General features: G+C 44.5%; 1 protein-coding gene across 2 annotated transcripts in view; it reads left to right on the top strand.

The window, feature by feature from the left end:
* LOC8037980 (methyltransferase-like protein 7B) overlaps positions 1-13,497 on the top strand; it is a 46,013-nt gene that overhangs the window by 18,137 nt on the left and 14,379 nt on the right. The gene's annotated exons all lie outside the window — the stretch shown is intronic.

Raw genomic sequence — 13,497 nt, 5'->3', positions numbered from 1 at the left:
GACAAAGCGAGATTGTAACGCGTTGACGCCTCCAAGTGGCAAAACTCGTCACTACGGTGCGCTTGGTCGTCCAAGGCATGATGACGTCAAGACGTCTGCCGGATCTCCCGAGATGCATCGCGCTCCTCCATGGCTGATTTTGAAGCGCTCGCCAAAATCGCGGCATTTAGAGCATAAAATATAGCCATCTGCTCAAAATACGACCGTGCGATTATTCATTACAGGCTTAGCTGATCATATTGAACTCATTTCTTGATGTTTTCTCTATATTTCAAGTTTCGATTCCGTATCCCTTTAAGGTGATGAACTAGAAATCCATTGGTGTCTCCCCGCACAGGTTCGAGTCCTGTCGACTGCGCAAACATTTTTTTTTTCTTTTTTTAAGAAGACAGATGGGATGGCAATCGATGTGAGCACGGACGCCGGACAAGGCTAGACCCTAAGGAGCTTCGCCCCTAAAAAGAACATAATCGGGGTTTTCTTGGCCCCACTGCAAAACCTCAGTGTTTTCTTTTTGTGGTATTTCATACGTACTTTAGCTGTTTAATAAGTTATATCGCACCGTTATCAGCCCCTCGTGAAATTTCGGGCCGTCTGTTCGGCTATAGTTCGCTGTACGTCAATCTTAAGTTTTTGGGTGCATTATAGGGGAGAAAAGGGTGTAAGGTGATACCCCTTTTCTTAGAGTGCACCAAGACTCATTCACTCCATAATTCCATTTATCAAAGATCTGCTCTATCCCTATTCTTCCCTCCTTCTACTCCTCAACAAGGTCACATCACGTGGGATAGGCTTCTCTGCGGTCTCAAAGGAGTTAGTAGTTAATTGTTTAGACATTGGGAGGTTAATCTAAGAGAACATGGCAACATTGTTACCCAGAGTAGATGAGAAATTTGACCAGTGCAGTACAACTGCTAGCCTCCCTAGTAACAAATCTTGTATGTGTAAGACATTTCTTCGTCCAATGAACGCATATGATCAAATACGATCTTATAAGATTGTACAAGAACCATATAAAGAGATAAAAAATCAATATACGATTATATAAGAAGTTTGAAAACTGATAAGAAGTTTGTTAGAACTTCATATATATTCGTATATTGTTATTTTATGTTCTTATATGGTTCTTGTAAGCTCTTACAAGATCTCAATTAATCATATACGTTTATTGTGCAAAGCAATTTATTACACATATACGATTTTTTGCTAGCGCTGGGGTATTTAACGTGCATCGCGCAGTGGTGATACATGAGTGCACGCCTGTACAATGCTGATCCAGATTGAAATGGGCAAGGGTGGGAATTGAACCCAGTATCCCTGGGCTCTGCAGCGCGAGCTTTCACTCCGTGTGCTCTCTTTGCCGTCTACATCAGTAAAGGCGGGCAATCTGTAGCAGCTAAGAGAAGACAGACGGTGAGTGCGAAAGGTGACTGAAGCCCGTGTAGGCGAACAGAGGTCGAGGGAAATTTGTACGGCGGCTGTCGATCACAGACCCCTCTATTTTATCACCATTAGATAATCTTGTACTATGATGCCTAACTCCTTGTTAGGCTCCGTAACGGGCGATGCACCGCAGATTCCAAACACAATCTGTCCTGTTATGACGCCCCACGCCTCCTAACCCGGTCAGGGCACGCGCTTTAAAGGCGCTGTCTTGAACAATAAAACATTAACAAAAATCCAAATGTAAAATTGTTTTGCAAAGATTTTCTTTTTCGGTTATTCACTGTTTCGATGAAAAGAAATCAGTTACAAAGTTATCACCCTTCGTTGTAGCCAAAGTGCTTGGGCACCTTGTAGGGTTCTCCTACAAAGCTAAAACATTGCGCTCTGGAAACATGTTTGTATAAGTAAACATAAAAAAAGGTAAAGCACACCTCAAGTTGCTCACCATTGTTGACGTGAAGGTGTTGGTGAGCCCTCATCGTACACTAAATGCTATTCGTGGAGAACTCTCCGAGGACGACTTTTTGCACATTCGTGAAGAACTCTTCGAGGGACATCAAAGTTCTAGCGTTGTCTCTGTCAAACGCCTCAAATTTTGGAAAGATTGTGAACAAATTCCTTCGCACCACGTTATCCCCACTTTTGACAGATACATACTCCCAAAGACAATCAAGGTAGGACACCTGAACTGCCACATCTTCCCTTACGTCCCCGACCCCCACCGGCGCCTTTAAAGGGGCGGTGCAACAATATTTAATTCGAATGCTTTTCACTTTACACGAGCTTACTGGCACTAATGGGACTCAAGGATAGTCGCACGCAAAGCCACTGACCAAGAAACTCTTTTTTGCGCTGTAATTTTGAGGACAAAACCGAGCGTTTTCGTTCAATCTCTCCTTCGCAAAACCTGATGACGTAGCTCGGCGGTAGCAGTACCGCCCAGTGACGATAATTGAATGCGGCTCATAGATTGGAACCGAGCATTGCGTGGGCACTCGATTTAGGCTCGTGATAATTACTAGCTCGAGAAGCATTCGAGTAGTGTCCTGTGTCCAATCGCTGCAATGACGACAACAGCCGAACCATAACAATGCCTGGAACTCAGCGCGTGTCCTGTGCCTTGCCAACCCCAGCGCATGGCTATGATCAACATTGGCGGCATATAATCGGCTCCAGATCACGTGGCCGCTTGTTCTGGCTGCGAGTTGAGGGGATGAATTCTGCTCGTTTTCCTTTATTTTTTTTCTGCGACTTCGATTGCGTGTAGTGAAAAACGAACGGGTATTTCACAGGTCATTAACGTCAGGGATTCGTTCTAAGCGGTATTTGCGCAAACTACAAAAATCGTTGCATCGCCCCTTTAATGCTCGCGTTTTGATAAAAAAAAAACACGCAGCTCTCAAGGGAAGAAGACATGCACGAAGTGGGTTGTCAAGGTCAAATTTCCCAGCTCTTGTGAGGTGGCTGTCGACCGCTCCACTAATTGCGGTGAACCGCAACCTACTTATTATCATGTCTGTTGTTGCAAATCGTATTGTTTTATGAAGCGCCATTGATGTTTCTGCTAAGTAGAAACAAGAGCGCAAAGAAATCAGTGCGTATAGTAAATGACGAGATAGGAAGCAGTCGCGCGAAAGGGCGAAAAGATACGAAGAAGAACGGGTGACGATTCGGAGCCACGCCGGTGGCTTCTTGTAACACCATGTAAATAGTAAATATATGTTTTTTTGTTTCCTAGCAACATTCACTGACATTCAATCCGCAACACTGGCCTCCTCTGGAAGCAAAAAAAAAGTTCTTACCAGGAAACTAAGCGAGAACATCCCTATCTTATACGGCCTATTGGGGGCGCACTAGTTCTTATCGAAATGGCTCATCTGGATAAGCCATCTGGATGAGCTAGCGGTTGTATTGCACTGGCAAAATTTATCATCTAAAGCGTCTATAGCTGAGACACCAGACGACCATTGAGGTTGACTACCGTCCGGCTTTACAACTATAAACATATTATAAATATGATCGTTGTTGAACAGCATATAGAGGTTGGGACCGCGGTGCGTATGTAATTATAATTTTTCAAAATACGAGCGATACCTTAACCTTATTTCAAGCTTACACGTCAGGAAAGTGAAAGCAAGCACTTTTATGCTGAGTCCAATCATTCAGGAGCTTAAGGCCGTCATTCTCACACTGCGGTACCACCATCGCTAAAAGTTGCGAATAAAACAAAGCCGTGATAGTCCGAAGAAGCCCTGCATCACGCTTGGTGTCGAAGACCACCCCGGTTTGTCCTGAGAACTTGGCGGCCGATCTCATTGACGGACGGGGCAGCTACGGTTTCTCCATCCTTCGGGGTTAGCAGTAGCACGCGTGCTGTTCCTCCATTCAAGGACAGGTCGGCAGCAGCCACGCCTGTCCTCTTTTCCAGGTCCCCCCTAGGGAGAGGGAGCGAGGTTCTCGCTCTTGGTGGTTGAAGAGCACCCTCTCTCCCCCGCCCCCCCTTACCAAAGGAACTTCATGGGCCTGGGAAGGGAGGGACCAGACGAGCGCGTGTGTCCCCTCGCCCAAATCGTCTGCTACCCTCCCAGCCGGTCGTGCTTGAGGTGACCTTTCTCATACTTTCGTTCGAAAAAATGGAGTCTATAAGGAAGGCGTTTCAAACCTGACTTTATCTGTGCTACAAACTAATTCCCTCGCACGAATGCTGCCACCTTCTATTTCATACTATTTCTTTCTAGTTCTGAGCGCCAGTTGAAGATAGCCATAAACATACCTTCCAATAGGGCTGACGATCGAGAATGTATGTAGGTTCTTTCGTCCAAAAGATCCTTGTACTTTTTCCTTCGCACCTTGGGCTGTCCTCGGATTTATCCCTGGAACTAACTGGGAATCCTTTCACAGTCACAAAATAGATATTTTTTGAGTGATATTTGGTACCTAGTTTAGTCTTATTTCCCGCCTAAAGGCTCTGAAAACAAAAACCCTTCGGTGTATAAACCTAGTGAATATTCTATCTCTCAAGTCATGGGGTTCTGATAAAACATGCCTACTACGCGGTTGTATAATGCCCTTGTACGATCTCGTCTTTACTACGGTGTAGTAGTGTGTGGATCGGCCAGACCATCTTTGCTCATGATGTTAGGTCCAGTCCGCTATTTTGGCTCAGGGCTAGCTACCTTATCCTAACATATGCTTACAAGATTCTGGCTGACCCTCAACATACGACTTACTCTTCACTCACGAGGTCGATGTTTCCTCGTCTTCCTCAATTAGATAGACATCATCGCACCATTAAGCTCCCGGCTTTCGGCATCTTTGCACTTCGCTGCATCTCTCACTAGAGCAGGTGGGCCTCGCTCGGAGAGCCAACGACGGTATTTTTCCCTGGAGTACAATGCCCGTTGCTTCCCACTGGTCCCCAACGAAAGTTGAAAAACATTGCATTTCACATGCAGTTGAACAAGGGGTTTGAAAGGTACAGTGCTCAACGAAACGAAATGAGCCAGCGGAACGCGTGGCCTCCAGAACTTGCTGCGCCATCTACCGATAAAAGACGGGCTGCCTGGTGACGCGAGTCGCACATGCGCAAAACTGATACGAGCGCTCAGCGGCTGTTCGCACACAGGCGCGCAACCCCCGATAATCTGCGCAGGCCATGATTTTGCGGAGTGACCACGTTTATTTTTCCTCAGAGACACTGTCGTGATGATGTGCATGAGTTTATCTTGCTTCAAATATATAAAAAAGAAAAGATAAAGCTTCATTTTTTATTCCATAAAAGATTGATGAGCCAGCGCGTCCGGCCTTTTGCAGCTATAATATATTCATGCAGATAGTTTTATTTTTTCGTGGTTTTATTCAATTTTAGCGAGCGTCTGACAGTCATTAAAAAGCGTGTGCTGTGTCAACATAGTTTATTTGACATGTTACACAATGCTGCGCCTACCAGAAAAAAAATAATATAAGTAACGTGCTTGTTTTATTATCAGCACCTTACTCTAATATTTGCAGAACTCTCCATTGGCTTCACAAATAGCATTCATGCGACGCGGAAGGGATTCATAAAGATTCACCACCAACTCTGGACATTGCCGCAGCCTGTCCCATTCTTCCTTCACAGCATCCCATAGCTGGTCAGTCGTGACGGAGTGAAGTCCTCGCCGCGATAGCTGGATCTTCATGTTTCCCCAGATGTTCTCGATGGGGTTCATGTCAGCCCCTTTTGGGGGCCATGGCATAACCGCCACTCCGCGTTCCTCTAGAAGGTCACGCACACGATTTGACTGATGAACAGGACAAAGGTCATGTTGAAAAAAAAAGCATCCGTCAGGGAAAGGTCCCTCAAGAACGTAAGGAATGAGCTCGTGCTCAATGACGTCGCAATACGTTTCGGAGTTAAGCCTCTGGATTCTTACAAGTGGACCAAGTCCTTCCGCTGACAATGCCCCCCAGACGTTAACGGTTTGTCGCCCACTCCTGCCCACATGCTGCAAGTAAGGGGCATCATACCTGAAACATCAAAATCACAAATTATAAGATCCGGCTTGTTAAAAATTGTCGTGTTGCTCAAAAGTAACATACCGTGCACCTCGCGGTCTCCAAACTTGTTTTCCTTGGTGCCAGTCAGTTGAGAAAGAGGACTCGTCGCTGAAAACAACGGTTTTCCAGTCTTGAATCGTCCATGATGTCTTTTCCATGGCAAACCGCAGGTGGATATCTTTTTGTCGAGGAGTTAAAATTGGCTTCTTGCACGCAGCATAGCTCCTAATACCCGCTTCTGCAAGACGGCGTCGCACAAGTTGGTCACTGACATTCAGACCAAGTTCGCCTCGAACGTCACGGGCCGTAATAAAAGGCTGGTCGACTGCAGCCGCGACGATCCATCGATCTTCCTCATCGGTAGTGGACCTTGGGCGGACGTCGTGAGGAGCGTCATGGATGCGGCCGTTGTCGTCTCGAAACGCCGTGAAAATTCGGGCCACTGCGGTTCGGGTCCTTCCTGTCATCCGGGCGACTTCTCGTTGGGGCATTCCCGCGCGGCATAGGGCCACAATTCGCCAGCGTTCGTGAATTGGCACTCGCGACGGCATCTTCACGAATGGATACTGATGGCAGTGAACCGACAATTTATAGAAAAATAAATGTGAAGTGAAATGGCACTGTGCTTTTTATTAAAAGAAAAAAATATTGCCCTTTTGTTCCTTTTCTTTCATATTTGAGACAAGATAAAAGTATGCACAGGGCGTCAAACAGATCGCGATAAAACCACGCGGCGATTAAATAATAAAAAAAGGCTATCACTCTGCAGAGATTACCCATCGGGGGTTGTGCACAGCGTGGGAACAGCCGATGAGCGCTCGTATCAGCTTTGCACACCTCCGACTCGCGTCACCAGGCAGCCCGTCTTTTATCGGTAGATGGCGCAGCAAGTTCTGGAGGCCACGCGTTCCGCTGGCCCATTTCGTTTCGTTGAGCACTGTACAAGTCAAGTATGACGGTTATGTTCATGTTTACACAGATGGCGCCAAGACACCTTCTGATATTGGCTGCGCTGTGTTTTCGAAACGATTTTACTTGCAGCTTTACGCAATATCAATGGCGATTTTCTGCATTATTCATAAAATATTAAAAAGGGTGGCTCTGTTTTTTCGTCCTCGGAGTGTGATAGTTGCGATTTGCTGCGTTAAAAATACTAAAATATGCGTGTATCACAAATTCAGTGGAAGCTCAACTCTGCTCTACATGACGGCCAAAGTATAGGATTTTGTTGGGTACATAGTTAAGTTGGCATAAAAGGCAACAAGAAGGCCGACAAGGTTGAACGGTCTGCAGGGAACCTTCTCCAATCGGATTCTTCTTTACTATATCAGGGTAAAAAGCCATTTGTAAAATCATCGCTATTTCGTTGCTGGTAGTTGCAATGGGAAATAGAGCGCGAAAACAAGCTCCATGTTACCAAGCTTGCTCTTGGGGCTTGGGAAAACTGTTCATGCGAAAATCGTTCTCATAAAACCTTGTTCTGCCGTCAGAAAATCGATCCCTCTTTTATTTTTTTAGAGGTCCGTGCTTTGGGTGAAAGATTCAACGCTCTGTGATCAGCATCGTTATATTCTCTCTATTTAACATATCATGTGGTACTGTCCCGGTCTATAGCCAAAGCGTCTCGTTCATTTTCCCGAGTTTTTTGACAACAGGGTTAATTTCATTCGGCTCGCCTGCTAAGACAGAATCCCGTGGTCCCTTTTAGTCGAAAAATAGACTTTCTTACTAGCATTGGCTATTTACACCAACTCTAAAGGTTAATGCAATGATGCACCGAGCTGTTTAAGAACTCCCTTTTTTTAATCCTGGTGAGGGGGGGAATAGAAGGGCAATTAAACATGAATCTCCAAACACAACTGAGCTTTATTTCACAAAACAGAAAATTAAATAAGCAACCCAGGGAAAGAACCCTAACAGGCAAAAAGAAGACGGCAATGACAATGCTGGCGTCAGGCCTACCCAAACCATGATAAATGCATATAAAAAGGGTACACCCAGCAACCCCCGAATCAAGACTGTGCAACTAGAAGATGGTCATTTTCACTGCAATATGTATAGGACCAAATAAGAAAATAGTCAAGGGGAATATCCGAATTTTCGCTTAGCAACAAGGAGAAAGAGGTTAGTAAAGTACTAAGAAAACCACAAATCGACAACCACGACAATAACCTCCCCAAAGAAGGAAGACAAGAAGTGCAACTTTGACGCCACGCGTACCTAACCAGAAGTCATCCAGCCAAGGAGAGTATAAAATAACCTCCAAACCAAGACTTCGCAAAAGAGCGATTTTAGATGGCATTTTCATCCTGATAACAGCTAAGAATATAGTCAAGGTGAAACCCGGACGACCGCTAGAGCAAAGAAAAGGTAAGATAAAATAACTAACAAAGAACTGTTAAATATAATGGAACGCGTTCATGCTATTGCCAGTTGCTAAAACAATTGGCATGCCTATAAATCATAAATGACTTTTTACTAAATGTTTGTAACAAACCCTTGCCCTGTGGAGCACTTAAGTATTTTCCCAAACCTCACAACTCCCTCAGAAAGAGAGAAAATTTGCTAATTATAAACCCTCGGATTTGTTTTTTCACCGCTCATCTGAGTACAATTAAACTGTCATTATGACACCTTGCCGACTAACCCATAGAAAGAATCACACTTACAGAAATCTTATACACTACACCCAGATCGTAATTCATGGAAGGGTGCATATGTTTTTTGTTACAACCCACATACTTTGACGAAAATGTACAAGCCGTTCGAGACACAAAATTGCGTTTATAAAGAAGTGCCACACCAAACTTTCCTACTAGCGCCTTAAAGGGACCATGAAATGACTTTTTTACTTTTTCCACATAACTTTTATAATAAACCGTCAATGTTCACTGAATGCCGAACAGGCATCCGTTTTCGTCTCGGTTTATTAACTTCTACACAAAAAATTAATGAAATATCGACTTTTTCTTGACCGCAAAACAAGCCGTGACGTACGATGTTTCCGGAACCGGAAGTTCTCTCTGCAGTAGGAGATGCGAGCGTTAGCGAGTTGGGGTGCGCCGGTGGGTTTTACTGCGCCGATGTCACCGACGTATTTTCTGAATCGGCGCCTCTCATCGCCGCATCGCAGCTGAACGAAATTCAATGAGATACGTTGCGCTACAGCGACAGCATGAGAATAGTCCCATACGCCGGTATGCCTGTTGGGAAGTGCATATGGGAACAATTTGCCGCGGCGTTTTTCGCGGTCTCGGAGATGCAGGAGCGAGCCGACGTTAAAAAAGATACGTTTGAACTGTCAGCAAGAGCCACGTAAATACCTGTTCACACTCGGAGCGGACGCGCGCGTTTGATGAAGTGCTGTATTCGCGCTGTTGGTAAGCGCTTCGGGACCGATCTTTTACAATTGCAACTCGATACTGACGCGACACTCGGCAAAGAAAGGTTGGACCGGTATTGCACGTATACCTCCCACGAACTGTTACAGCTCGACAGTGACGTGCAGTCGGTCAGAATAAAAATGGCATACCAATAACAAAGTGCACATACCGCGCTACGAAGGTAATCCATACAGCGTTTATTTCAGCTCTATATCACACAAAACAAGGAGAGGATCGACGAGGGTCCCTTTTCGACGAGTGTTCGTCAACACTGCCTCGGAAAACAAGGGGAAGAGATTGACCTCACCTCTTAACCTAAAATTGAGGTCAGCGATCAAACTATAATACGGAAGGGTCCACAAGGGTAGCGCGGGCATATTCCATTCAGTACGCCAGCCGGTCGTAGGCAGACGGTCTTGCGACGAAGCAACGCTGCGCCGAGTCGGAGTGCCTGCTAGGCCTATATTCTGAGAGTTTCGTCGGAGCGGGATTCGCGGCTGTTGTCGCTCTTCTCGGGTGTTTGTGGATCCAGCGTTCTTGTTCGTCGTGGTTTGTTTTAAGTACATTTCTTTCTTGCTGCTTGAAGTCGGCACGCGCGAGATGAACACGTAGAAAAATAAACGTTCAGTCAGTCAGAGTTTTGAGAGGAAGGAAATTAAAGGAAATAACCGTTCTGAACTTGGCCCTGCCCTACTGCGCACGCGCAGTAGCTGCTTCGTTTACCACACGATAGATGGCGCTTGGCTCTCAGCATTATCAAATTTGGGAATTTTCGCCACACATCTCTAATTATGCTACAAAATGTGGATCTGAATATTATTTAACAAAACTTTTAGGAAACATTCGCCGGCTATTTATTGTTTACGATCGCGGTGCTGGTGAGGTAGGCTCTTACCCAATAGGCGATGTGGATTCGGCTGACGTGCACCGATTCTGCGTATGCATCGTAGTGAACAGGCAGAGCTTTCGAAGGAAAGAAGTCGCAAAAGAGTCCAGTTTTCTTTTAAAAGTTCTATAGCAAATAATTTTTTTTGGCTCCCTAGTCTTGTGTTTTTGTGTTCCTTTTCACACCTTTTACGACGTGCGGTGGATGAAATTCGATTTTAAAATCATTTCATGGTCCCTTAATAAGGTCACAAGAGACATCATGAAAATAAGGCACAAAGACAACCCTACTCTTTTACTCTTCTCTTGTCCATCTTTCAGCAGTTTAGAATTTGTTAACAATAGATGACCGCAGTTACGAACTCCCTGCTATATTCAGCAAAGGAAAATCTACGGAGCTGCTTCTTTGAGCCGGCACAAATAATTTGAGAGCAAGCCAGCTTGAGCGAGTTCATTAGGACAGACTCGACAACTCCCTATTCAAAAGTTTTAGAATGACAACTTAACCCAGAGAGCAATAGCTTCGAATCTGCCCTACAAAATTTCAAATAAAGGCCATCCTTAATTTAAAAAAAACAAAAACCCACAAACTAAAACCAGCCATTACGAACTTCTAATGAAAAAGGCAGCTCAGGGGCAGTTTGTAAAAAAAAAAAAAAAAAAAAAAAAACTTCCCTGATCTTTTTACCAACAGGTGAATCAAGACAACACACTAAAATATCGTCCACATACCTGCGAACAGGTACTGCACCCTCCGCAACCGCTTCAGTTGACTGAGACACCAGAATATCCATACCTTTAACGTAGAACTCTGACAGAACAGCAGCAATTCGAGAGCCTAAGTAAATCCACTTTTTGCATATATAACTTATCCTGAATTTTGGTCACTGTAGACCCCAAATAAGACTCAGCAAGTTTGATAAAGCTACCGACGTCGATGCCCGATTCCGATTCAAACCGCACCAAATTCAGTTCAAAGATTTCCCTCTACCCCTGGAGAAGAATATGCTCATCCAAAGAATGAAAAAAAAAATCTTAAAGCAGAAAAAAAAATCCCATCCGACTTAAAACGGAAAAATAGAATTTAAGTCAGCGACTGGTCAGCATTTCTCAAGGCAAGTGAGCTAGACGTATCATTGCACGCGAAACTTTTACCTTTCTGAAAAAAACTGAGAAACAACCCTTTTCCAGGAGCGATTATCTTTAGCTATCACTCTCGAAGAAAATCAACATTGTGGCCCTTCAGTAACAAGTTTACGCATAACGAATTTACTTTCTCGCTACTTATCTTGTTTATCAGAGACGGAAAGTCGCAATCCTTCACATTTTTCGTAATCGCTAAACGGCTCAATTTTATAGAACCTCAAAAGGCTGGAAAAGAGAACCGACAACAAACTGTACCTTCTCTTTGATAATCGGAACTTGAATGACGCCCTAACTTACCCGACGTATATGTTTGTAACAGCACTCAACCAGAGCTATCCAGTTCGTCTCTCATCCTCCAAACGGCTCCAAAAATTCTATTCTCATATCTACACGAACTGTTCATCATATTACTCGACATTTTCATATACTAATCAATAAAAGCTAACCATTCATTATTAGATGTGTTTTTGTGTTCCTCTTCACAAATGTTAGCGACAATATCCACTTTCAAGGGCTTTATGTTTAGACAGAACTTAGGCCCATTTTCAAATACACGAATGACAGATTTAGACAGCGGTACGAGACACGGATTACAAATTAGTTAGTTTTCCGTTTCATGACTATGCCTCAGTCGCTATCAGTATCAAGATGCAGTCTACCATAGCTTTGTTCCAGATGCTCGGTTAGGTGGTTATTGTTTACCTTCCTGGTTGGGTACGCGTGACGTCAGCGTTGTTCACCTTATCGTCTTCTTTTCCGCGGGGTGCATGTGCAAGTGTTGTCATAATTGTCTATTTGTAGTTTTGTTTGTAGTTGGCTGGCCTCTTTCCTTTTGTTGCTAAGCGGTCATTAAGATGTTCACATTGAATATGTAGTCAGTTAATATTATGCGTATCACGGTAGAAAAACCTTCCATCTCTTAAGGGCGATGCACACACAGTTACGTCGAGTCCGACTAAATGCTGCTGCATCGGCTTGCGACGTGCGGGTTTCTATGGCAAAAGCTGCGTCGGCTCCAACAAAACTGGTTTTGACGCCGTTTTGTTGGAGCCGACGCAGCTGTTGTCATAGCACCCCGTACGTCGCAAGCCGTTGCAGCAGCACTTGGTCGCACTCACGCAAATGTGTGAATCATCCTTTTGTTGTTGAGTCTTGGTTTGGGGGTTGATCTGTACCTTCTAGAGGAGAGTGTATCCTGGTTTGGGTACTCGTGACACCAACATTTTTATCACCGCCTTCTTTTGGTCTGTCCGAGTTCTTTGTCTTGGTTGTCTATTTAAGGTTGTATTTTGTAAAGTAAACCTCAGATGTTCTTAAAGATTTGTGTTGCCCTGGCCTTCTGTTTACGAACTATAGCTTTACGAAGTAAAAGATTACACATTTCTGAAACCCTCCCCAATACATATTGTGTGTTTTTTTAAGCTCAGATGGCCTTATAGCTCATGCGCTACTAACTTCCAAGGGTTATCATCAATACATCACTTTGTGGGGTGTGTGTGCCCTAGTCAATTGGGTGATGAGTTTGACAGTTTGGCTTAAGCTGCTGCTATTTCTTCACTCGGCTAAGGCTTTAGTGGAATCTTCAGAGTCCGGGATTTTTTCATGTTTACGGTGTTCGCGCGCCTCCTTGATAAAAGCTCCGATTGAATTTAGTTTAATTTTTTCTTTTTTTTACGCTGAACACTTGGGTGGAGTGCACGTTTTTCGCGGTCTTTATTCGATCGTAAAAAGCAAGCGAGGCTTTGTGCACTCCCTCGGCTGCGACATTGTAATACACATCCGCCAACATGGCGCTTCCGTCGTACATTGAATCCGGGAGAAAAGCTCACCGGAGAGAAGCTCACCATAAAACCGGCTGTTGAATCTTGCGTAGCATATATCAATTTATTATCATTCAAATTTGTCAACTTTGTGAAAAGGAAAATGCCCAGTCTTGAAATATTGGCTAAGCTTATTGGTTATATTGCTCCCAAATTAATAATTGCAGGCGAGTGTTTTTCTGATTTACTCTCTAGGCGACGAAAGCATAAGCGCCAACTACGGGGGGGCAGTGGGGCTCGTGCCCCCCCCGGACGGCTTCACGGGGGGGCAGAGCCCC

Source organism: Ixodes scapularis, unplaced genomic scaffold (assembly GCF_016920785.2).
Source record: "Ixodes scapularis isolate PalLabHiFi unplaced genomic scaffold, ASM1692078v2 ptg002725l_1__unscaffolded, whole genome shotgun sequence".
Lineage (NCBI taxonomy): Eukaryota > Metazoa > Arthropoda > Arachnida > Ixodida > Ixodidae > Ixodes > Ixodes scapularis.
This window is presented reverse-complemented; position numbering and strand designations above follow the sequence as displayed.